A 27,815-nucleotide genomic window follows, 5' to 3' on the forward strand; every position below is an offset into this window, starting at 1 on the left:
AAATGTTGTATGGGGAATGAGACAGAACTTTCAAATTTAGCAGATATGCACTTTATTGGACACAGACATGCTTTTTTCAGGCAATAAGGAAATGAACAGTTTGTTGCTTTCTGCCTGAATACATCGCATTACAAGTGTGGAAAGGGTTGATATTGGGGCATAGCCATTTTCTTAGTCTGTTCTTCACCTCTCTGTTTACCAGCCCGCTGTCATTAGGACACTGCATATGAAAGTCATGACAGATATAAAGGGAAACAAACTCTGAAATGGAAGATTGAGTTTACTTTCCACCCCCGTTACCCTTTTGTTTGCCTTCCATTGCTCAAAAGTCAGCGTAATATCCATCTGGCTCTCTCCCACCTCTGCTGCACCTTCTTCCATCTCTCAGCTTAAAAGACACAAGAAGAAATGATTACCTTTGCCCAGAGATATCAGGCCCTGACTCAAACTCATTTGGAAAGCAGATGCTCATACATCATATTTCACTCACCAGAATACAAATCTGATTAGCATGACACCGGCTGAACCCATGACAGGCCAACTTCGTTTGAGGAGTTTTTACTCTGTTAATGAACCAGCAAACTTTAGTGTGTTCTTTTTCAAGTTCTGCAACCTCAGTCTGTCATAGCACTGGCTCTCAAACATTCCACAAAGATATGAGTTTCTCAACTCAAATGTCGACTAATTAAATTAATTAATAAGGCAGGTTTATGAAGATGTCACTTGCAGCCGCTTTACAGGGTTTTATTCATTTGAAAAACACTAAAGAAAATTGAAGCAATTTACTCTAAATGTCAATATTACTACTTATTGAAATTATAACAAAATAAGAAATCTCTTTATTTTATTTACATAAATTGTATTTTTCAATCTTTTAGTTTATAATTTGTTCTTATTTTCTTTATTCTATTATTTTTTTTTCTTCTTCATGGAATATGGAACATGAAATGGATTTAAGGCATACATAGGGCCAATATATGTCTACACAAATTCTAGCTCAATTGAAAATGATGGTCAACACTGCAATTATAGGATTCATATCACTAGTACAAATCTTAATAGGATGAAGACGTAATAAATGTTATTTTTGCTCTTGTCTAGTGTACATGCCACCTAATGTTAGCACCAGACGGCCTGTGACATCGAGCTACAGTTCACTCAGTGCTAAATTCACAGAAGGATCGCACTGATTTTACTGACACAAAACCTCCACAAATAAGACGACAACAAACTGTGTATTTCTTTAAGCAACCCCCATGGCGAAATGCACCCCAAACTAACCCCTGGCATTTAAGAACAATACTGACGATATCCACAGCTTTCCTTCTCTCGCTGGGTAATGTATTTACACTAAATCCCAACACGCTTGAGATTCTGAGTGAGTGTGACATAAGGCTTAAGGCTGTGCAGTGACAGCAGACCATACTGTACACACTGGCAGGCATTCATCAACAGTATGTTTGATATGATTAAGCTTATGGACACACAATGTGCTACTACGCTGGAATGAATCTGACATGACATATATCCAGAGTAATAACATCAGGAATCCTTTGCATACTATCAGCCATTACTTACTAATTTAAAGGAATCAACAATTTAATATAAACTGAGCTAATAACTACACAATTTTACCCTGCAGCCTAGGGCTGTGCGATTATGGCAAAAATCATAATCACGATTATTTGGGTCAATAATTGATATCACGATTATTAAATACGATTATTCATTGAATTTGAAAAAATCAATTTATTGAACTTTAATACAAATACAAATAATAATTTGAACAGTATCTTTTTAACTGTTGATTACCCTGAACGTATAATTCAACTGAAAAACCAATACAAAAATAAATAAAATAAATGATACATTTAAATAAATAATATCAAAATAATAAATACCAATAAACAAGATCAACAAATATTTTGGAGCGCACTTCCAGAAGCTCCTAAACATATATAAATATGATAAATACAAATAAATGAGACCAAAATTAATGAGATCAAATATGTTGTAGTGCACGGTCACAACCTAGCAAAGCTAAATAATTGTTTTTTTCGATTATGTTATTTTCGTAATTGTGGCAGGCCAAAATTGTAATTGCGATTAAAATACGATTAATTGCACAGCCCTACTGCAGCCTATTAGTCTTTAAGGAGATAAGACTTTTGGATTCTTTGGACGAATATGATGTATTGTACCGTGTTTTGATAGTAATTTATTCCATTGCCGCCTGTGGGGCATGTAACGTTTTAGCGTGAATACTGTCACTTTGCTGCAGTAAGGGTGAGAGCAGCTTTATCCTTAGGAGATATGCCAGTGAGGGGACTTATTCATAAGGCCAAACACGGAAGGTCATATACGTGTTGGCAAATACGCTGGTGCATGTTACTCTGGTGAAATGCAACGGAATGTCATTCAGGGAGGCCGTAGGGTATGCACATACATTACAGCTCTACACAATACAGTTATACCATGAAGGACCGCTGCTGTGGTCCCCGTCAGTTTAACTAATTCACTTATGAGACAGGGCCAAAGTCAATGCTGAGGCCAGAAGTCAAACATGTCATGAGAAACCTTTACCAAAAACATGCTTGGCTGGATTTGAAAACCTTTTTATTCTAACAACAAACTGGTGGTTAAAGATGGTAAATAAGTCATTTGCTACAACTAATTCATGTTTAACTGTTGATTTGATAAGCCAGAAATTAAATGTGCAATTTGGTAAGACAAGGTTTAGTTAACATCTAGTAGCCTAAACAAGGACGATTAAGGTGCAACAGAACTTCCACAATGTTAAAAACGACCCCAATGTAGGACCAATTCCCTGCACTCAGTGCAAGTCATGGACAAGCTCTGAAAACTCTAGCATTTTAAATTAATTGCAAACATTCACTGTAACTAAGAGCCAAGGGAGAAAAAGAAAGATAGCCTAACAGCAGTGAATGATTTATGGTAATTATTTAAGTCGGTGTGTCATTGCCACAAATGTGCAGTAGTTTCACTTCCTCTTTAGCATGCTAGTAAATTGTAATTATCATTATCATGATGTTTCTGAGTAACCACTCTCTTCCCATGATACATTTCTTCACTAATTGCAATGTCTTCCAGGAGGACAATGCTTGTATCTACACGGCGTAAGTGCAGTGAACTGAACAGCATGATAATGATGTTGAAAATATAGCAATTTATTTTCTATAAACAGGCTTCCAGTCTGAGCATTAGGGGAGATCTTTCAGGGGGGTTTGAGAATAAATCTTCCATATTATTTGTGACACACATTGTTAGAAAGTCCAATGGAGGTGAGGTCCCCTGATTCTTGTGTGATAGGCTTAACAAAAAGGTAAATAGGTTTTACATTAGAACAATTTTTTTTATGCATCTAAATACTTTGATAGACTTTGTTTTGGGATGAATTTGAAGGTGAACATAATCATTAATTGGCAATGAATTTGTAAAATCCCTTGAAAAATGATTCTGTCTGATTGTCTGTCTTATTTGATAAAACGTTGTGTTTCTTTTGCACTAAAGCTTCAATGATTGGGACATTAAAACAACTCTCTTTTCAGTAAAGACACATCACTTCACGTTAAAAAGGACGATATATCAGCCCTTTAAGGACAAAGTTTAGAAAGCGTTCCTGAGGCCTCTCTTCAGCCGTCCTTGTCTCTTTCTGTCTGTCAGGCTCTGTTAAGGGGAATTAAAGGTAATCAGGTGCTCCTTGGTGCTTTTGTAGTCTCAAACTAACTCTCCTCAATCTGAGAACCAAAGCTCAACTTCACCCCTGCCTGCCCTAAACTCCGACCAGCTGAAGCAGGCTGCTACTTTGTGCAGAACAGTAGACCAGAAGAAGACCATTCTTTAAATCAATGAATTCATCTGTTTTGATTGCGGAGGTCACTATGCGCCTGGCTGTCTTGAGCATTATTTGTGTGGTGTCTCATCTCGATGGTGTATAATGCTCGCAATAGATTCCTGTTGCAAAGCTTCGAGTTTCTTTTAGATGTTGAAAGAGAGAGTGACACTGGACAAGAGAGGACAATGAATGCAGCAGCGCTTAATCCAAACATTTGAAAAGCAGCATTTCTTTGCATCATGAAAACGCTTCGTGTATTTTAGTTTAGTAGGTAGTGGGCACACATTATTCATGTGTGGTCATGGTGAGGATCTTTGCCCTCTAAGGCTTTTGCTCCAGGCTTTACCCAGAGGCATCACACAAACACTGAATCAATTTAACTGATGCTATGTGAGAGAGAAATGCATACAAAGAGGAGAATGGGAACTAAATATATCAAAAGACAACAGAATGATTTAGAAACAGAAAGAATCGCCATTAAAATGATAAAACTGATTTAACTGTTAGACTTGGATTCCCTTGAATGTGTTGGGAAGCATCTGGACAGAAATGAATCTGAAAGGTTATACAATCACTGACAGATGGTTAGGCCATGATATGATGGAATTGGTATTAGGAAAAGGTAAAGTCCCCCACATGCTGGAGCCCACAGGCAAATCATTTAAGCGAAAGTCACTTATCTGATCTGTATTCTATATTTTCCATGCATGGCTAACTGCTATTAAACAGAGCATGGCTTACTGCAGGACAGCCCAGTCACAACAGTTTCCTCCGGTGATGTTTTAAATACACTCCGCACTTTTTAAATGTAACTGCACACACAAGGTCACACACCAAGGACCTCTCTTGCCGGTTGCAAATCTGTTAAAAAAAAAGAAAATGTGGATAGAGAGTTGTTATGAATAAGAAATGATACATTCATGAAAGATTTACCCCTGTCCATACTGAGATTTTAGGTTCCGACTTTGTGTCACTTGCAGTGTGCCGTGGCCTCAGTGATGACTTCAGGTGTGGTGGCCCGGGCAGCTGAGACTTTTTTATTTTTGCGCCGTAAGCAGATGTCGTGGTACCTCAGTGGGCAAGCAGGACAAGCTGACGAGGTGAAGGTATGTCCCTTACTCATGGCCACAAGGTCACTGGGAAAGTAAGTCCTTCTCTCAAAAAGCCTATGGGTTATTTAGGGTTGCTGTGTCATATTTTACTATGTAGGTCCAATCTGTAAAACACTGACATCAGTCTGATCTGAAGACTGTTTTTCCCACTACATTATACTTACACGTGTTGCTCAATCTCCACATATAAACTCTACTTTTATAACCAAAGCGCAAATACAACCGCCAGAAATAAATCGCTAACGTTAAACTACAAACAAACGTCATCATGATCACGGGACATAACATCACCACCGCTAAGCTGAAGCCGGACTCATGTTCGGCGTGATGACGTTTAGTAGTCTTATTTAATAACTTGTTAGCAACTGCCATTTTTATGACAGATAGAAGCTTCAGACATTCAAGAGTGGGTTATTTACTGACATCATTCATGTCGGAGAACAAATCAAGAACATTTCCTAAGCTTGTGTTCATCTCAGACCTTAAACAATGCCTTCAACCATTTGAAAACGGTAATTTGAAGATGAGGTAACAGCTAGTGGTAAAATGCGAATTCAGTACTGGATTCAAGGACTCATTCCTACACCACTCCATAGACAGTCTTTTGCAGTTAAGTCATTGTTTTATATATCCTCTCCAATGTAATTTTCCCATACATCTACCACATGTTGTAGGACTGACACATGTTGATGCAGCGTACCTGACATTCGTGAGCCTTCACCTCCTCAGTAGGTGTTGATTTTCTTTAATTATAATCATGTGGATATGAAGTGAATAGAATTGAATAAACAAAGCCTTGAGCCAAAGCGTGGATTCTATTTACAGTGGATAATTGGTATGGGTATGTCTAGACTCTAGCCTATTAGACACAGCTTAACCGACCACGCCGCTGCTGATACCATTGCTCGTATTAATCTGAGCAAATAATGAAACGGAGAATGAAAAATGCACCTGAGGCAAATCTGTGGATTCTCTCCCAGAATAATAAGAGAAAAACAAAGATGACAAGCACACTGCAGCGATACATCAAGGAAGGAGCGTGGGTCACGCACTGATATTCATCACATCTGTTAAAAGATAGATGGATCCCTCATCTTTCTCTCTCAACTGTCTCTGTGTTCGTGAGAAGGACATACAGTGCGTGGTGAACATACACAAGTGTTTGTGTGCTGTTATGTAACCTCTGTGGTTGTGTATAGGTCCTGTTTACCTGTCATCTTCCCATATGTTACCAATATAACTTTGTTCTTCTTCCATACCAAGTAAAACATCTAAAAGGTCCAAAAGTTTTGAAAACAGAACCAATTACCAAAGATCAACATGGGCTGGTATCATGTAAAATGATCATGACTCCAATGTTAGTGATGCTTTAACTTCTATTAAAATAAATAGGCCAACTTGGTCAAAACTCTTATGAAACGGGATCATTTACATTGGGCTAACACACGCTGGTCTAGCTGAAGGCAATATTTGAAAGCTTCTGAAAAGCTGGATTTGAAGATACGCAAGGTTTTTCCTCTCCATTTATATATCTCTATAAATGCTGATAACCGGAAGCAAATCCAACAGACTTTTCATCAATAGCTAGATATTAATGCATTTGATTCCACTCACATGGAAATCCTGTGTAAACCAAAACAGATTCAACATCTTTCTGCATGTCTTTATTGCTACATCCATCGTTTTTTGTAAAATAATCTGCTAATTAACAACTCATTGTTTTTACCTCATTCTTTTTTAAGAGTTTTAATTTAAATTGATAATGTAAAGTATGTAATGTAAGGAGTCATATAAGAATGAAATAACAGTCCTATTATCATACTTATAACACAATATAATATTTAGGACACCTTTTACAATATTTTCATTTTTAAATAAGCAAACAAAATTTAACAAATCTGACAGAGAGCAGTTTTCAACCAATTCACAAAGAAATTAGTGAGCAACAGTTGTTGATTCTGACAGATAAAATCAACAGTTGGAGCCTATAAATAAGAAGCCTGATTTTATATACTACTATGTACCATCTGAAATTAAAAACCCATTGTTTCAAAACATTTTAGGCGGTAAATCGGACACTTAATTTAACCAACTTTGCGTAATTTGTATAATTTTTAAATATTGTTCTTTGGTATTTAGCCTGTTATTCTCTCTCAATGCTTCCTTGAGAACTTTCTCATCTCACTTTCAATGTTTTCCTCCACCTTACTGTATGTAAAAAGCCTTTCCAACAGTTTCTCTGTTGAAGGTGAGAAGTGTGTGAAAGCTTGAAGCCTGTCACGGCCTCAGCCTGCTCCTCCCAGAGGGCAACCACTCGGGTGCCAGGTGACGTGCTGTGTGGGACTCCGCTTATTGACCCTGTATAGCTCAGTGGGCTTTAACATGTTGGTTTTCAATGGTGTGGCTTAACGTCTCTGCTGCCTGCAGACTGGCTGAGTAAACAAAGCGTGTGCAGTTGCCCATGGGAAATGTTTCTAATTGATTGTTAAAGAGCCATATATAGCTTTAGATGGACTGGTAGGATGAGTTTAATTATTGTGCAAAACCTGACTTGACTCTCTTTAAACATAGAGGGAGTTTCTTTAAACCGCCACATGGAATTATGCCTTATGATAAACCATATTTCCCTATAAATCCTTAGCAGTGGTTTTCTTTGCCTCCCAGGGTCCAGTCACATAGGCAGTCACTTGGGTGGGATGAGGAAGCTGTTTTTAATGATCCCCAGAGATGAACCAAAAATATTTACCATAATCCCAAGCCTGAGGGAGCATCAACTTCTAATCACCTCCATCTTCCCTCCCACTGCAGATAGAGATCAGTGCCCATTATAAACCCCATAAAGCACCAGGCTTAAGATGAATCTCTCTCTCTCTACTCAATGGCTTATACATACCAGAGGAAACACTGCTTTGTAACTTGGTGTGTTTCCTTTATGTTTTTCACACCATTTGTTTTTAAAAACATGATGGGATGATAACCCTATTGAAAGAAAAAAACATCATTGTCTATATGAATGTAATATATTAAACTAAGAACAAAAAGCCTCTGTCTATAGCAATAATGCTGCTTCATGTTGAGTTACTCTGAAAGCTGCAGCCCTGTTTTTAGTAATTAACTTAACTTTTTTTCAGAATAACAGTCCCATCCTGTTATTTCACACTGTAGAAACCGTGGCAGAGTAGCATTGAACATTTTGGGTACTATCACTTAGGAAGCAGCCAGACATAGAAATGTGTTTATTTTCTGTTAACTTTCTACAACCAAACAAGGTAGCACAATGCCTTTGACCCTCTGATTGCTATTGTTACCGGTCTCAGAATCGGGATCTGAGGACGGTCGAGAATAATTAGCATATGGAATGTTCTGCTTTATTCACAGTCTTAAAACATATTTATATGTCTCAAAATAACATATTTATGTATGTCTCTCAAGCACTTAAGCTCAAACCCATTACTTAAGTGCTAATAGTAGATATCAAATTAATTAAAACAATACAATCTCAATTGAAATAAATCAACTTAAATACTTTCCTTTTTCTTTACACAATAAGATGACAATAACTGAGTAACTGTATATTCTGCATATACCTTACATGTTAATTGTTACAAACTCATTCCTTATAAAGTTACACAGAATAAAGGAACACAATAACTGTTCCTCATAACTAATCAAACATTTACAATTAGTCTTAGCAAGGTGCTTAGTTAACCACAATAGCATTTTACATGAATATAACACACATGGCTAGACCACTTATGTAATGAGTTCACGTGGTAATGAACTCTTCATTAACATTCCATATACTCTTCTACTCTTATACAACATTTCTCTGAAGCAGACATTAATGAAACCATACTGGCTTGCAAAGTTGATTTTAGTGATACTGCATTTTTGGGGTCAGGGATAGTAAAACTTTGAAATTATCATCTTTGATTTTTCTCCTTTTTACCTGTATTACAAAGCATTTGCATTCAGGCATGCACTTCCACTTGTGGCGTGAGTCTTTCATCTCTAGTCTCAGACCATCATCATGTAGTTTCTGCCTTACAGCAAAGAATGTATGCCAGCTGCTGTCTGCTCTGATGGACCACAGCCTTTACCATGCTCAATTAGTGTGACCTAACTTTACATAATGACATGTTTGATACTGGTAATTACCTAGAAATGTGTCATTTAGTTCATCCAGACAATAATAAATGATCCTCACTCCTTCTGTACATACACTGTTATCTATTATGCTTTCTTGCATGTTGTGTGACCGGGGCATTTTAAAGGTGACAATTTATGACAGGAAGGAGTGGAATAGTAGCCTACCAGGTCAGGACCAACAATAAAAACATCATGTGGCCAAATTAAGTTTCTTTAGGTGCTGTTTACACGACAACGCAAACGGTTGTATCCGCTACTTTTCTCTTTCGTATAGCCCGTTCGTTCACACGAGGCCGTAACGGAAACGCGGAAACGGACCCCGCAAACGATAACGGGTCCCAAGGTGGATAGATCTGCAAACGGAACGCTCTGGGGGGCCAAACGGCTCCGTGTGTACGCCCTATACCAGGGCTTCTCAAACTCCGGAACAAGGTCCGGATCCGGACCGAACTGCAAATCAATCCGGACCGAACCCTGTGTCCCATTATAAATAAAAGAAAAAAATTCTGATTCTGATAAATTAATTAAATGTACATCATCATGTACGCGCGTCTTGTGTCTGACGCGTTGTGAGAATGAACGTGCATATATATTTACTTGTGTGCGCGAGCGTGACACACATAGCAGACCGCAAGTTAACCGCAAGTTTACCTTGGCATACTGTATGTATGTATTGAATGTGTGTGTGTATACAGGGGCGCCGTTTACCGACAGGCAAGGCAGGCAAGTGCTTGGACCAGAAGGGGGCCCCCAAAGAAGGTAGATTAAGAAGGTCCACAGCAACGACAACATGAAACACCCTTTAATTTACTGCAACGACATGTCGGGAAACCCCCATGCATAGAGCGCCAAGAAACTGCTTCTTAATTTCAGTTTCGTTTCTCCGCTCGGGGGGGGGACTTTACTGGCATTGATCCGGACCAGTGACCTTGTATAAAGTTCACAACTGGACCTTTAATAAAAAAGTTTGAGTACCCCTGCCCTATACGATAATTTCCTGATAACGATGAAGCCATAGCCCCACTTCTCCCCACCTCTGCTGCTCACTGCTGTAGCATGGTCAGTTGCTACTGTCAGTAGCTACTGCTACTGCTACTGCTACTGACCATGCTACAGATGTTAGTGCAAAATCTACAGCTCGACCATGCTACAGATGTTGGTGCAAAATCTACAGCTCCTCTACCACAACCATCAGCAACAAGTGGACATGGAGAATTACATGAACTACATGTTGCTAAATCCACCACGGGGCATAAACAGAAGGGCAACCATGGCAACCATGCTCGGGGGTCTTCTTCGCTGCTTTTGGTGTATTTTGTGGCAGAAGTACAGCGCCACTTACAGGCCCGACATATGTACTACAGCGTCTCCAGCGCTCCCGAGCGGTCTCGTGTGAACGGAATACTTTTTTGATATCGTATTCGGTTCGTTTGCGTTTCGTATGCTTTTGCGTTTGCGTGTAAATGGGGTCTTAGAGAATTGTAATTGGGTTATACTTAGGTTTGTACAAGTAGGAGAACATTTCACTTCCTGGGGGGAAAATTGTTGGTCTACCGTATTGGCAGATCAAGCAAATTAATCCCTTCTTTATTCTTAATCCCTCTCCTTATCATAAGATTATGAAAATCCAGATCCCTCCCTTCTCTCAGATATTAAATTGCACCCATAATATAACTCCTGGCTTAAAGAGAAAAAGAGGACGTCAAAACATTTTTTTTAAACGCCCCAGGCCCTCAGCCCTCGCATATCGTGGCTCAAGTGCTCTTTGTTTTGAATTTATTTCAGTCATTTCTAATTCCTCCACTGTGTGAGCCTGGTCCACGGCGCCATGAATAATGTCAGGGGCCAGCCGGGCTCTGGTATTCAGGAGTTGACAATCTGCTTAAACGGAAACAAATTGGCAAAAAATTGCTTTCAAATGGACTTTCATTCCTGTGTGCGGGGGAGAGGTTTAGGCAGGGTGATTTGCTCTGACTCTCTCAGCCTTTCTCGTTCTAGACACTCTTTGTGTGTGTGTGTGTGTGTGTGTGTGTGTGTGTGTGTGTGTGTGTGTGTGTGTGTGTGTGTGTGTGTGTGTGTGTGTGTGTGTGTGTGTGTGTGGTGTGTGTGTGTGTGTGTGTGTGTGTGTGTGTGTGTGTGTGTGTGTGTGTGTGTGTGTGTGTGTGTGTGTGTGTGTGTGTGTGTGTGTGTGTGTGTGTGTGTGTGTGTGTGTGTGTGTGTGTGTGTGTGTGTGTGTGTGTGTGTGTGTGTGTGTGTAAAGCAGATTAATAATGATAATTATTGCAGATTATAGAATAGATTTATTTTACTTGTTCGAAATAAAATGTATCAATCAATGTTCATTTGCACTTTGCAATTTAATGTCAGCTGTTTTTCTTTGTCTTTTCTTTCTCTTATGGCTGCTCATGCTACGGCTATTGTTGGTTACTTGTCTCAGCTGCTACATGGGGATGTAAGTAATATTTAACTGCCGGTTAACAGATTAAAATGCACGTACAACATAACAAACCATAGAATAAGAATTAAATGTAAGCCTTACAAGAGCTCAGGCTGACGGATTTATTGTCCCTCCAGCTATAAACTAATACTTTGTATTTGTTACAAAAAAGTGTTCCTATCTAATTACTTGCTAAATGGAGTGCATTTATATGACGCTTTTATCCAAAAGCGCTTTTCAAAATGTGCCTCCCACCCTTTACCAATGCACACACAGACCTACGTTTTCATGGTTCTGTGTCCCGCCTCGTGCCTCAATCTTGATGAAACCAACCACCACCATCTCACCACCACCGGCTTTACCTGTAGACGTCTTTGACACCTAAGTGACAAGACAAACAGGCAGCATGTCAAGTCATATGAGCACACCTTTGGTCATGGGTTGACTTGGTTTTTAAACAAGTCTTTGACTCATTGCAGAGGGCAAACAAGAGATAGCGGCCATTGTTGCCATGGGGCAGCTCCATTAAGATACTGCGTCATTAGCACATTATTGGTGTGTGTAAATGTCACACAGCCACAAAGGGGACTTGAACCTTTGGGAAACAGCCTTCATGCACAAGCCAAACTCTTATTTTGTGTCAGAGTCTGCTTTGACCTCTCAGAAAGTCACACCAGAAAGTAGAGGCTGCACGTTTCTGTGTGTTTGCTCTTATTTCTGTTTTTGTGTTACTCATGCAAAATAAGACTGGGAAAGGAGACACCAAAAGAGAGAGAGAGAGAGAGAGAGAGAGGGAGGGAGAAAGAAAGGGAGAGAGGGAGGGAGGGGGGAAATAAAAAGGAATGGAGTGCACTCATAAATCAAGTCAAGGTCCAGCCAGTTGCCGCTGCAATTCTTTTCTCCTCCGTGTTTCCCGACATTTGACGCTTCCATCTTCTCCTCTTTTAATCTCATCAACCTCAACAAGTGCGGGGTGGAGGGGCGACAGGGCTCGGCGGTGGGCTGTCCGCTGTGTCAGATGAGGTCTGTCGATATCTCCCATCAAACAGGAGCTGATCAAAGGCCTGCCTGTGCCCATGCAGGCGGAAGGATTAAGCCACATCATGCACAACCTCCTTGACAAAAAAAGCCTCTCCACACGAATAAAGAGATTAAGTCAAGAGTGAAATCTAATTCAACGGGAATTGTTAAAAGCAGGCCTCCAAATCCAGCTCTACACCTGACTACATCTGTGTGAGCGTTTGTAAGCTTTGTTGCACGTTAATGGTTACAAGCTGGTGTTTTTTTAATGGATGGACTCTCCAGATACAACAGGATCAATTTAATTTGTTTTTCAGCTATTGTGGTGATTTAACAATGCATCATCAACACCAGATGCGTTTCTGTCCTAAAGGATACAATTCCCGAGAATAGTTGTAACATTTTACCGACCACTTTTCACATTATTATCTACAAGGATGTAAATTGCCCTGCATCAACAAGGTTAAAAGAGAAATTAGTTTTATAGCAAGTCGCCCTTGGAACCCTTCCAATAGTAGCAGACCTTGGCTCTCAGAGGACCAATCAAAACATTATCCTTACTGGGCCAATCAGCAGGTGGGATTAGCGAGGCTTTGATCTGAGGGCCAGGGCTTTGCTACCTCTGATCCACTCCTCAATAAGTATTTACAGGCTTTGAATCGCCAATCATGTACTTGTACAATAGCACCGTAACATCGTAGTACAATACCTTTCAAAATGAAGCTTGATTGCAACAAGCGTACCATAGTGGACCCACCTGACCAAACCATTCAACCTTGTAAAGACTCTAACTGTTGATTGATTGTTAATTTGGGAAATGTATTTATTATTGTCTTTTAAAGCCATAGAAACCCATGCCAAAGCCTAGAATGTAGAGAGGAAACCCACTCGGCCACAATGCACTCAAACGATTGATGTGTTAGACTCGTCGTTTTAAAACTTAACGGTGTAAATTCACAGCACACATTACAACCAAAGGCATCCAATTCATGTATGCAGCTTGTTATTATATACCTTTAATCAGTGACTAGATCATCTATGTCTAACATATTGAGCTCACATGTTTAAAATATATCTTGGAATTTCTGCTTTTATTATTTGATATTTATTTTTTATTAGTTAGATATAGTATGCTAATACATGTCACCTTTTGGTGTTTTGAGTTAATACTAATTCACCTGCGTTTCGTGCAGATCCCATGGGTTTTATTTAGTTGGAGAGGGGTAGTACGGAACCACAAGCGGCGTGACATTTTAAGCATACTATTAAATCCAAAAAGTTTATTATCTTAGTTACAAATCAGCACAAAAAGCAAAGTAACACTGAGGCAGCTAATGGCAGGGGTGAGTGAATATCTGGAGGCAGACATTTTAAGTGTGACTCTCACCACCTCCTATTCTTATGGTACCTATTATTATTATTAATATAATAATAATGTACACATGTTGACCTACACAAGACTTGTGAAGTGTACACAACAGTGTGCACAAAACCTGTTTTATTATTCCCATAATGTTGGCTCGGGTCCTGGCTACAATTTGTCGAACATTTGTGCTGAGATGTACTCATATTCTTCTCGGGTATCTTTTACAGCAGCACTTTACAATTCTTTCCCCTGATTTTATCTTTTTTCACTCATCTTTCTATTTTAGCTTTGCCATGCAATTACAGCGCCCATTAATGTCTCCATGCTCTCCCTTGCTCTCGACAAAAGGCCCCAGATCAGTGTCAGATGGGTAGGAGGACAGAAATAGTCTCTCTGTGACATGCATGTAATATACCAGCCTTGAAGGATGACTCAATATTAATCACAAATGTTGAAAAGCAGCGGATTTGAAGGCAAAGCAATGTTTCAAATGTGTTCTTTTGTTACGCACAGGACAAGGTTAGCTGCACTTTAAACACTTTGTAAGATTTAACATATTATTCAACAGAAATCAGGGGTGGGACAGTATCTGTTTATCAGATGTTTTTGTCAATGCTGGCACAAGTGAACAACCCTTTATTCCTCAGTCAAAGTGGACCACATATTTTTAAATGAATCACAAGTGTACATTTGAAGAGCCCTTTGGCATTAGTCGTGATACAGAACATTCAAATATAATAAGAAACACACATAAGCTGGTGGTTAAAGGTAACTATTTTAAAATAGTATCAGAGACAGAATACTTGCAACAAGTCAGTCTGGAGCATGTGTCTGAAGATTGAGGTCATCTTACTGGTCTTTAAACTATCAATCAACCAATCCAACTAAGGCATGTCTCAACAGGAAACACATCAGAAAGAAGTCAAATCAAATCAAACTTTATTTATATAGCTCTTTTCCTAAACAATGACCCCTCCGTTCCTGTAACAAAATAGAGTAACACATAACTTTGTGTTTGATTAAAAACCCTTAATACCAACTACAGTCAACAAACACATGATTGAATAAAACAAGGATACAATAATAAATGCATAAAATAGTATTATAAGATATTGTATTGAAAGCCTTTTTTCCTCACTATCATCACACTATTGTTTTCATGGCATAAACAATATGTAAATGAAGTGATGTTTACCTGAGCTGGAGGTACATTCTACGATAGAAAACGGAGTGATGATCCTGTTGTGATGTGTGGGCGAAAAACCAACGGCAGGCAGTTCCCAAAGGAACATAAAATCTGCAATAGTGACGCATCACACCAGTGCTAGACATGTGATATAAAAAAGACTTCTGGCAATGTGTCAAACTTGCGCTAGTTGACACAATCTGGGGTTACGATCCATTGAGAAAGGATTTAACAAAAAAAGAGTTCCTGTCATGCCCAGGAGAGAATAGCGTGAAAGGGAAATTCTACACAAGAAGACGCCTTAAAGAAAAATAAATAACTTGGGGGAAAAAAGGATTCAAGCATAGTGGGTATATTATTTCCTGTTGACAATACAGAGTGTGAAAGAATCGGTTCACTCAATATATTGTTCAAAGAAGCCCCTATGCATTTGGACAGCAGGCCTACACGAATACCAATCAAGCCTGAATGATCTCGGAGAGCAGGGATACAAACACCACAGGGAGAGGAAATATCAACCCAAGAGCCGTAATAACCTCAGAATCCACAGGATCAGAGATTGCTAAACATAAAATTCACTGCCGCCTGAGACATATAGAGCACAGCCTGATCTACATGCATGCACAGTACACTTCCATGCTTGTTAGTCTTGGCATACAACCTCTACACCGTCCTGCTTTACACCATCAAATAACACAGACCGTATCCTGCTGTATTTTGTTTTATGAACAGAAACATGTCTTACTAGCTACAGCATCAACTAAGAGCCTCAAATGTAATGTTCATCCGCCTGTCACACGCCTTTTTATTTTTGAACCAAAGAGGCTCATCATGTAAGTCCATCCTTTCCGAGGGTGGTGGACACTAATGAGCAGTCATCCATCAATGTAATAAAAGCAGCGGGAAGATTATTCCTGCAAGTTTCTGTACTGCTGCGGAATATCCGGTCATCAGCATGAGGCATGGACGCCTCTCAGGTGGCATTATGGGCTGCATCGCGTTCTAATGATTGTGTATTAATCTCTAGGTCTATTGATTTAGTCTTTCATTTCAGGATAGAAGATTGTTGATTCTATTTGGAGATTATAACTTGTGTATTTTATTATATGCAAACCTGCTATTTGTATTTATTTCATTGAAATATTTGTATTTAGTTTTATTCTCGAAGTGAGTGAGGGCTGAACAGGATAATGCCAAGACTGCAACATAAATTGTTTTCAAATGCCTTATATCTTTCCCATATATCATAGTATGTACATACTTCGCTGCTCAAAAAATAAACAAATGTAGGTAGAAGTTTTTTAACTGTTTCTTTAATTTGTATTTAAAGTGCACCTATCATGCTATTTTAAGGCATATATTATGGGTCTCAGATATATAAAAAATATATAAAAACATGTCTATGATGTGTTTTGCTCAAAATACAAACAGATCATACATTTTAGACATCCCTCATACTGCTCATACCCCTCTATTCCAGCCCTGTTAGAGAAACGCGGATTTTGGGTCCTTAGCTTGAAAAAAAGGAGGAGGAGCTAAGGCCTGATCAGAATTCTACCAGAGATAAAGTTAAATTCTGCTTTGATAAAACGCCATCCTGTTCTAAACCACATCAAGGATTATTTCTGAAACAGTATGGAGCTCAAATGCTTTTTCTCTTGCGGGTTTATCACAAGGTGAGTTCCTTTTTTTATTTCCTGCTTTTTAAACACGTGCTCTCCAGTACAGGTTAGCTCGGAGTGTTAGCGAGGCTTGCTAATGTAAACAAAGACAAGATTACGTCCAAAACACGTCAGGCATTGTTTCTGATAGCAACTTTCTGTGGGTACACCATCCAAAATTACGTCATATCGGCAGCAAATCTGTATCCACTCGTTGTACCCCCGTTTTTTTTAAAGATTTGGATACGGAGGAAAAGAGAAAGGGTTTTATTTTCTGACGCTGCGTGAGTTCCCCGACGCACCGGGGACACATATTTATGATAGGTCCCCTTTAAAACATCCCAAAACGTCAACAACAAAACTGAACACTAGCCCTACTGTAGATAAAAGTTGCGTTACTGGAACCCCATTTAATATGATTTTTAAACAGTTTTTTTGGACATTTAGAAATCAGTTTTAACTCACTGACTCATGGTCACTGTGTGTAAAAGTCAGAGCTAACTGTGATGTAGGTGGATAGTATTTTATCATCATTCTTACCCACTGCCATCATCAGAAAATACAGATAAACAGATGGTAGGAATTCATGACAGGACCAATTTTTCCAAAGACAGTCTGTTCAAAAATGTGCATCCTCACACTCACATTCTGAACATGCATGCAGACGAACATTCTGTTGAGTTTCAGGTGCCTCTGAACACTCGCACAGAGGGGGAAACATTTCCTCATCAAAGTCACTCCTATCTCCACTTCTGTCAAGAAAACCCAGTGGGATCCTGGGAAAGAGCAATGGCGCTGCTCTCGAGTGAAGGCCCACGCTGCTTCCTGGCTTTCGCAATGAAAAGAAAAGCGTTCATAGTTTCTGGCCGGTGTTTTTCTCGCTGCTTTATGGAAATACCATTTTGTTTCAAGTTCTTTGTTTTGGATAAACAAAAAGACTAGATGGAAATGAGAGTTTAAGAGAAATGGTGGAGCCTCGTAGCTATGCCTCAGGGAGAGTTTTCAAAACGTGAACCCGTTGAAGTAAATGTCCTTTTTACTACTTTTATTGTAGAACAAACTGTTCCCTGATGAGCCCATTAAAGTTGGTATTATTTCATGTATAGTGGAACAAAATCATTTTTAGTCCCCTTTCCCCCGTGTTGGCGATGATGAATATAAAAGCTCATTGTCTTTCACTGCCTTTTTGTTCTCTGTTGTCTTCCTTTTGAAGTTCTGCTTTTTAATGTTTTTTTGTTATAAATCCATTGGGAGTGAAAAATACTTATTTTTCTTTTATCAATGCTTGCTGATCTTTTTGTGTGAGGGGCCAGTGAATCCAATCAGAACGCGACCTCTAAGCCCTTAGATTCCACCAACAAAAGTTGATGGTCTCCCACCTTGTAAGCTGCATATCAGATAATAAGGGGGGGGGGGGGGGGGGGGGGTTGACTACCAGCCAGTGTGCTGCAATGAGGGTGGTCCTGGTGTTTTCACCTGACGTCCAACATGTCTTTGCCAGCCCCGTCTTCACTGTTCTCTCCGGGGAAATCTCCCGAGAGCAGCTGTCCTTATCAATGTGCCGGCTCCCCGCTCACTGCCTGCCTGGGCCGCATTCTCCATGACAGCGGCACTGAGGTAGCGGTAATCTGCCAACACTTCAACAAAATTAAACCCGCATCCAGGCCACCAGGGGAGACGCAATGGAGAAAGATGTTCTGCTCACTGTGATATGGCAACAGAGGCCGCAGACATGAATATGACTTTGCATTTGTGAGATATAAGCATTGCTCAGCGTACAAACTGTGCTTTGTGCTTCCACTGCTGATTTACAGTTAAAAGGGCAGTTAACCCGAAATACACTAAAACTGTTTTTCTTTTTCTCTAATAAGATATCGTTGCGGTTATTTGATAGGCTTCATGGGATGTTACTGCAGTATAAGGATGCTCAATACAATCTGGTTTGTTCTGCTTATGGTTCAAAACCTAAGTAATTGGAAAGCTTGAGAACTTTGTAGAAAAGGACACTGCTTTTGGGTCATTTAAATCTAGGCTGAACTAGTAGGTAAAATATCTAATCAGAATCAGAAACGGCTTTATTACCAGGTAGGTTCACACGTACGAGGAATTTGACTAGGTGTCGTGGTGCATACATAAAAGTAATACAAAATGTTTTTTTTTAAAAGAACACAGATAGCGAACTACAGTATATTAAGAACACTGTAATAAAAAATGTAATTAAAATTATGTTGACTGATATTGCGTTTGTGATATGATTCACAGTTTTAAAGTGAATAATTATTTTTGCACTTCTATTTTCATATTTATTGGGAAAATATATTCTTAAATGGTCAGGGTTTACATTTTTTGCTAAGGTCTGTACCAAACAAAGTTTTTTAGTCCGTAGAATATGATTTGTAGGCCAGGAACTCTCTGCAGCACCACGATATTTAAGTCAGAGTGGTGTTTTGACACACAGTATTGTGCCTTTAACAGATAGTGTGAGGTTACATTGGTGTTTTGGCAAATACTTCTTCAGCAGACATATCAGCTCCACAAACCACTCTACAACAACCTGGATAGGAAATAGGAAAAATACATTTAGTTATATCTTGTATGAACTGATCCTCAACACCGAATTTAAGTACCAAAATATTAAAGTTGGTTCCCAATAGAGTGGTGCAGGGATGACGTATTTTTGTAGGCCGACCCGGAAGTAAGCTGCGCTAGGGTTTACTCGACAAAAAAGCAATGGGATTACTCCATAGGCGTTTGGAATATTGTAAAGAATAAGCTCTGTGGAATTAAACACATTTTGTTCAGCCGGACAATCTCCACATGTCTACCCTACTTTTATAGGTTTCAAATCATAAATCTAATCGATAGATTTATGATTGATAGATTTATGATCGATATATTTATGATCATGATGAAATCATTCATAATGAACTGAATTAGCAGTTAAATAGCATCTTACTATAATTCAGGAATGACGTCTCTATTTAAGCAGTGCATACACTGTTGCAAGTACTAGTTTAATGTGCTGTGAAAAATGGCACACATTACCAACAAAACACTGTTTAATAGTTGACAATGTTATTGCTTTTTGTCTGGAAGTTTTTCATTTGTTTGGAAGAAACAGACTCTCTGTGTAGTGAGCAGCAGTAGCTCTTATAGCTGAACAAACAGAAAAGAGCACCACCTACAGAAACGTACATTTCAACTTCAGCGCACCCACAATACAGACACTGCTGACTGCATGATGCAAACTAAAAGAAAAACATTCTGGACATATTTGTACAGATTTTATTTGTATAGTGATATGTTTCAGGACACACATTATACTGCAGATGGCAGTCTGTGGGTTTCTGTTCATCAGTTTTACTTCGGTCACCTGATAACAGTCATGACTATTAACCTGACGCATAATGACTTTATTAAAAACCCAGGGAGGTCAAATCAGGAACTAGTAGGGTCTCTTATAGCACTATTGTACCATATATTTTGTAGTACTATTGTTATATTTCATATTTGTATTAGTTCTGATAGGACAAAAATAAAGATCAATATCTGATTCTTTAACTGCCTTAAAATGGATTCATCTAGTCAAGAAACTTGGTTAGAAGTTTGCCTAGAATTGCATTTATCTGGCTGTAAATATATATTTTAATTGTAATGTCAAATAATCACAGGAAGCAGCAAGTGGGTGAGGAATTGGGGGGTATGTTAAATAATGGGGAAAGAGTTAAAGAGGGGGAACTTTGATGAAATGTAGACATTAAACAGGCAATGTATTCATAAAAAAACAGACAACATGCTGAACAGTTAGGTACCAACACAGAGGGGTGCTATAGGTATCCCTGTTGAGACCCCTTTGTGGTGTGGCATTGCTTTACCGCTCCTATCCTGCTGTTTCACCATGTCCTCAGTGTAAAATGTATTCAATTATTGCATACGAAACCAAATTCTCCTTCTCCTTATTCGAGGTATCTTGGGAAAGCAGCGCAGCTCATTGAGGGCTAAAACAAGGAGAGAGAGAGAGGCTTGAGGATTAGATAAAGTCTGGCACATACTGAGACGATAATAAGCAAAGCAGGAAAGTGAGGGGAGAGAGAGGGAGACAAACAGATGAAAACAGAGAGGGGGTGGTTATAAAATGATTAAGGGCCATGCTATATAGAATTTCATGATTTGAAAAGCACAAACAGGTCTGTCAGATGGCGCTGCATCACCATCTGTTCTCTGCTGCCAAAATGTACAGCGGGGAAAGATTTGTGATGCTTCACCGTTTCAAACTGTAAATATCTCTCTGATCCAGAATTACTCAAATAATAGTTTGGCCTTAGAAAGTTAGGGCATGTGTGTATTAATGCAGAGATACACGGTAGATATAAATGTGTGGGAACACAATGTATATGTGGGATTTGTTTCCCTATTAAATCATATATTGAATCTGTAATATCATGCAGGAAACAAGGCTGTAAATCGAGTTATCATACACAAATGAATAAAGAGTTAACAGTGCTGTAAATACTCATCTGTTATTGTTTGCCTCTGGCCCCTTCCTGTCCGGAGCCTGTGAGTCTGGACACACACCAAGGGCCAAAGTGCTCCTGACTCACTAATGCTGGACACACACACAAACACACCCAAAGAGGGACATTTCTTTAGCGAAACCCCCTGGCATGTTAAGTGTGATCACATACGGTGTACAGTACAAGGGGTGAACCCGATATTGCCTCACAGTATCATTCAAAAACTATTGATTTTTAAAATCTTTTCATAAGAGGAAGGTGCATTATAGTAATACGATGCCCGCTCATCTCTGCATTATGATGAATGGCTGCAGCTAACTCCTTAATCATTCCAGCATCTGCTTACTCTTAATGTTCACCGCTTCAAAGGTAATTATCTGCAAACGTGTTTATATAAGGCTATCCATGTAGCATTTTGAACGTGAATGAATTATTAGCATGGCCGTTGTGATCAATCAGTTAAAAAGAAGAGTCTGTGAGACAGATTAATCACTTGCAGTGTGACACCAGATCAGATTTAGTTGGAAATCCTTTCAACAGCTGTACGAAACAAGTAAAAGTACAGGGGTTTCAGGTTTGTTAAAAGTCTGAGTGATTCCTCTAATAAAGCAGGGAAAAGATCAACCAATGCTTGCCTTATGATCCCATTTTAAAACCAGCTGTAACGTTTTCTGTAAATGTAGATGAAAAGGACAATTCATAAGTACAAGAAAAGTGGCGTGACATGTTTAGTGTTTAGTTTGTTTGTTAACTATTCTCTTTCTATCTTTTATAAATAATAAACCATTAATGGTGCAACATATGCACTATTTACACATTTAACATTACTAATGTTTTATTAGGAAGGAAATCCAATCAACCTCAATCATACGCATAATGCATTTTGGTGAGAAACATTGAATGTAGTCATAACTTTTAAATGTTTACTATTAAGCTCCTAAAGGCATCCTTAACAGAAGGCGAGGCATCTGTGTGTCCAATCCTAAGAGTTGTTTCTCGTCTGTAATGACTAAAAAACAGTTTTTGAGTGTCTCATCAGTGCCTTTTTTCCAATATATTTCCTGAAACACCGAGTGTTTAAGGACGACAAAAAAGAAATAACCACAGGGACATATAATTAAAGATTCCTCAGTAAAACATATGATTCCTCGGCAAAACATAATTAAATATATGATTCCTCAGTACAACGAAATGCATTGTTATTCAATGCATTTTATGCAGCACTGCAGATCAACAAAAAAGGGATTTACATAATCTGACTGTTTAAGAAGCAGGCTCTTACTCAGCAGTATTATTTTATAAGAAGTTATAATGGCTAACATAAAAAGAGAGGGGAAATGACTGCCCATTATATTACAAGGACTATTGCGATGTTTTACCTTCATAGTCCTCCTGCATGATTACAACGGCAGCACAGTGGGAGGTGAAATAAAGCTGTACGGCGGCTCTATAGCTAGCATCAGATGACTTAATCAGGCCATAAAGAAGGCCTCACTTACAGATGCTGTGTTGCCCCTGCGCTCCTCATTTCATCAGCCCCAGGGAAGGGTGAAATATGCTTCCTCTGAAGGTAATGTGCCCTATCTCTGTCCAAGCGGTGACAAATGTATCACCCCCTCGACTATTTACAATCCATCTGAGCCGTGATGATCTGGCTTGTGTTATTTAAGCTGCAGAGGTACAGCCATGTTGATAATGCTGTTGTGAGGTGCCAACAAAGGGGCGCAGCAAAAACAAGGCGGGAAAGTAAAAATATATATTTGTTTCGTATGAGGTTTCATAGCCACCATGACATGACTAAAGTAAAGCAAACATTTGCACCATTCAAACAAGTCAGTCATTATACCTCAAAACACTAAGCGTCTGCACACTTATATAGTTTCATTCAGTATAAAGCTGATCGTTATACATTCCGGTTAGTGAACGTACAACAAAAAGATGAACAACTAAATGATAACGGCAATATTTCAAGTGCTTGCCAAGTGACTACCTCGGTTAAATAGACCCAAGTTTCCAGAAAGTAATTACAGTGAAACCAGAGGCTGGTGATATTTCTCTCAAACACAACAAGAGTTTCCCTCAGAAAGCTAATTAGCCAGTCACATTTAATGAACCTAATTAGGCACAAACTACTATTCAACAGCATTAAAATATTGATTTACTAACTCGTCCAAAATGTATACAACCACAATCAATAAAAGCTCATTTACACTTGCTACATTTTGAATGATCTGTGGCGGCTCCAATGAATATCCAACATATTGTCAGTTAGTGAATAACATCTCAAGATTAAACTACTAATACTTAAATATCAGTGTTTAATCTGTCTTGTACAAAACATGAGAGTCTACCCAGCATTCACTCGTCACTAGATGTGCTTCATTATGCTAAACAGCTCTAGGTTGCATGTTAGCTCCAACCTGCTGGACAGACCATAAAAGGAACTCCAGGTTGCTGAGGCGGCTGAACGGCCATCTGAGCCATTCTGCTGTACATTTAACATGAACAATATGCCGTGATATTGCATAATTACACACACGCATACAAACACAAAAAGCTAAATGACTCTTCCAACATTTTAAAGAGGTAAACTGATATTTCCCTTTTTATTTTTGCCCCTTAATTATGTGGGAGAAAGAAATATTAAATATATAATAGAGCAAATTTAAACTGTATTCCAATATCTTCAAAGCTGTCTTGTCTCAAATTCCTCGTTCATTTAAATGTAACAGGATTCCAGCAGGATATCTGCCACGAGGTCATAGTGTCGGGCTCAGATGTGAGAACATTGCAGCGTTAGCACAACTAGAAGGAATAATATTCTAATTCTAAAGGGCAATATGGCTCTGATGGATGGTATAAAACAGTTATGGTTCATATAGTGAGTATTCTTTTATCATCTATCATATAGGATAATCTATCCAAATATTTTGCTTTGGGTAGACATGTGCCTGTTCATTATTATTACTTGGCTGCCTTGATATTTATTTTATTTTCTGAAATGTACTACCAATCACATTTGAAATAATCTGAGGTCCTGTTTCATTGGTCATTGTAACCCATGGCAGTTTCCTTTGAGGTAATCCAGAAAGCTATTCTTAGTATGTTTCATTATTCTGTCCAAGAACAGTCCACTCATTCAATTATGGTTAATTATTGTTCCCATCATTAAAATTTATCGGGCATAGTTTAGGATTAGTATGCAATAACCTCCTACTTTACTATTGTTGTGTATAAGCAGATAGTGTCGCATGACCTGCTAACTCAACTGTGGTCTCGACACCAAATCACCACACAGCCCATACACTTGGAGATGTGTTGATTAATGGTTTCAATTTCAGTGATTACCTTCATTTCTCAGGTTTCCTTTTGACATCCCATGTGGAGAACTGAACTTCAGCTTGTCGCAGAACCTGTTGGTTATATACTCCATTTTCTGTAAATTGGAGAAATTAGGGAACTTAGACACTATGTTCCCTATCTGGCCAAACAAAAGCTGCCATAAGTCATCAAAAAGGAGAGGGGTGATGCTTAGTCTTTAGCATTTAGGTATGATAGTCTAGCCACTGTCATACTTAGTTATGATGTTACATTTCTCGACAAGCCCTGGAAGTATTAACCCTGCATTACAATAGAATTTAAATCTGTCACGTTTGTTAGTACTTGAGCTAGCATCTGATATTAAGTTTCCTGTAAATAATGAATGACAACATTATGGGGGCGTAAAGGGCTTAAGCTAAAATGAACTCATCAACAACCAATGAGAACCATACTTTGATTTTTGATGGTGGTACCTACTGTTCTAACAAACACAATTGGCCATTTGAGTGGCTGTGAAGCCAGTGAGGGTTCTTGTCATTGTTGCTTTCTCTAGCCAAATCTACAGGTTGCTGGAGAACAAAGCACATTGTTGTTTACACCATTTACAGTAGAGTTAGCAGTCTCAAGGCTTTTTTTCAGGGAAAAGTGAATTCTAAATGGAGGGGAAGAGAGGTAAAACAAACATTGACAACATTACCTCCGGGGAGTTGTATGCTAATTACATTTCCCTTACTCAAACCACATCCAACATCAAAAGGCACAAGGATAGCTAACATGTTCCACTGTGCACACACATGTCAAAAATAAAATAAATTAATACAAAATAATCCATGTCTGGACCTCCGGTGTTCTGATATCCCCTGTTGGTTTCTCAGCCTCTCTCAACATGTGGGTTCCCAACATCCTTTGCTTCTTCCCTGTGTCAATACGATTCCCTTCCACTTGTCCTGTTCGCCAACTTCTCTCTCTAGAAATTATGATTGCTTATTGTACTGTGACTTTCCCAGCCACTGCCTCTCAGTCACCTACACACACAGTTTACTTCCTCTATTGTAGCCTCAGGTCCCTCGCCTCTCTCACTCTCTCCATCTATACACCCCCCCTCCCAATTCCCTGCTTCTCCTTGCTCTTCCTCTCCACCCTCCACTCACTTCAGTGCCTTTGTGATCGGAGTGACAGGCTTTACAATATGTCGCTGCGGATCTACCTCACCTTTAATATTTCAATAAAATGCCAATGCGAGGTGGTGTAGGACCCTGGGGAATGACTGGTCTGTTCCGTCTTTCTCTCCCTTTCTGGGTCTAAGTCTCTCTCATCTACCCTTTTCAGTCAAAACAAAAGGCTAAACAAACAGCCACAACCAGAAATTATTAGACAATATAGAGCAGAGATGGATCCCTGTTCAGTCAGAGCCAAAGACAAAAAGTCAGAAGCCTGCCTGGGGTTAGGAAAGAGAGAGGCATTGAAGAAAATGAAAAAAATATGTGTTAAAAATGAACACATGAGAAACCTTTTTATATTTTGGCTCTGAAGTGTTGAACATTGTGTAAAGTAGGAAGCCTATAATTGGAGGTGATGCATTTTAAGTAAAAGCCATATTTATGACAAAGTGCAAAGTTATGAATAAAGTAAAAATAAAAACTGCAAATGCAAATCATTTGTATTAGAAATGGAATGCCAAGAAGCATGAACAAAAGTTAGATTGCAGTTTGCTACTTCTTATTTAACCGTTTTTTATGCTCAGTCCCAAAAGTACAAAGCCTTTGGACGTTGATGAATATCTGACTTTTCATCATGTCCTTCCATCAGGTCAACAATTGAATATGATCAATACTTTGGTTTATGACAAAAAACCTGCCAAACTATGTACAACTCGGCTATATTTGGTGGTGATTGGCAACTATTATCATCCCAACACCAAACTAAGATTGTAAACGTGGTTATTATAAGCATGTTAGCACTTTGACAGTGAGCATGTATTGTATCGTCTCACAGAGCTTCTACCCTGGCTTTAAACCTTTGTTCTACCAGGAATTCCCTTTGTGATTAGTAAAGAGAAATACAGCCTAACTGGAATACACAAAATGATTGCCACATAAAACATAATAAAAATGTATTTGCAGTGCAACGTCATAATTTGTGATAAATGCCCTCAGTAGACATCAGTTTAGAAGCAGAGTAACTTATTAACCCAGCTTTTACTTCTACTGCCAACAAATAAAAGCAAACCACAACCCTATTCACATATCCTTGAATGGATGCCAATTATGCGGTACCACAAAATGAATATTTATCAAGGTCTTATGTGAGGCATATTTGAGCTTAATATGGTTAAATCTCCTTGAATAAACCCCTGATAACAGATGATATCTACAATAGATGACTATGCTCCGTGACTAAAGAGCATATTTACTTTTTTTCCATCATTATCTTCCATCAGCATATCGTCTTAGTCTTCGGTAGAAATCTCTTTTTAATTGCCTGGCTTAGATCTTATTTGTTTAATCAAAGATGTCGATTTGAAAACAATTCAAAAGGTATTTCATGTGGTGGGTGTTCCTGCAGTACAGAGGGATGATGGCTGACATGTATGAAAATGAATATTAAAAACATAATTTAAAGTGGTGTGTAGGCTTATATTCAGCAACAGCCGATAGTTTCCAGTGCGAACGGTCGCATTAACTTGTGTGACTTTGTAGTTTCATGTAGAGTGTGGGTGATTATAACAAATGAAAAGAACGCCTACTCACCAGTTTGAATTTAGTTGTATAACTATTTTTATTCGCTCCTGAGTCCAGTTTACATCTCTGGGGTTGCAGATGAAAGATAAGGCTACATTTCAAATATATTTCCACACAGTCCTGAAGTCCTAAGGATTAAAACCTATCTTTTTATTTTCCAATTTGAAAAGAAAGATATTCTATATGTTTATCTTTGGCAAAAGATAATGGATCCTTCCAATGTTGTATTGTGAAGAAGACAAACTGTTTTGGGCATATCCAGAGTGAGATATTTAAGACTTGTTGACAATACAGGAAACAGAAGGATTTGTTTGTGTTTTTCTTGTGATTTAAGTAAATGTGCATTTGGTTTGGATTTATTCAGCTGTTCAGCTTTAGTTGTTGAAGTCCACTTTCTTTGCATGTTAATTCTGGTGAAGCTTTTTTATAATCAGCCCAACCCAACATGCAGT

This window comes from Trematomus bernacchii, unplaced genomic scaffold, assembly GCF_902827165.1.
Source record: "Trematomus bernacchii unplaced genomic scaffold, fTreBer1.1, whole genome shotgun sequence".
Classification (NCBI taxonomy): Eukaryota; Metazoa; Chordata; class Actinopteri; order Perciformes; family Nototheniidae; genus Trematomus; species Trematomus bernacchii.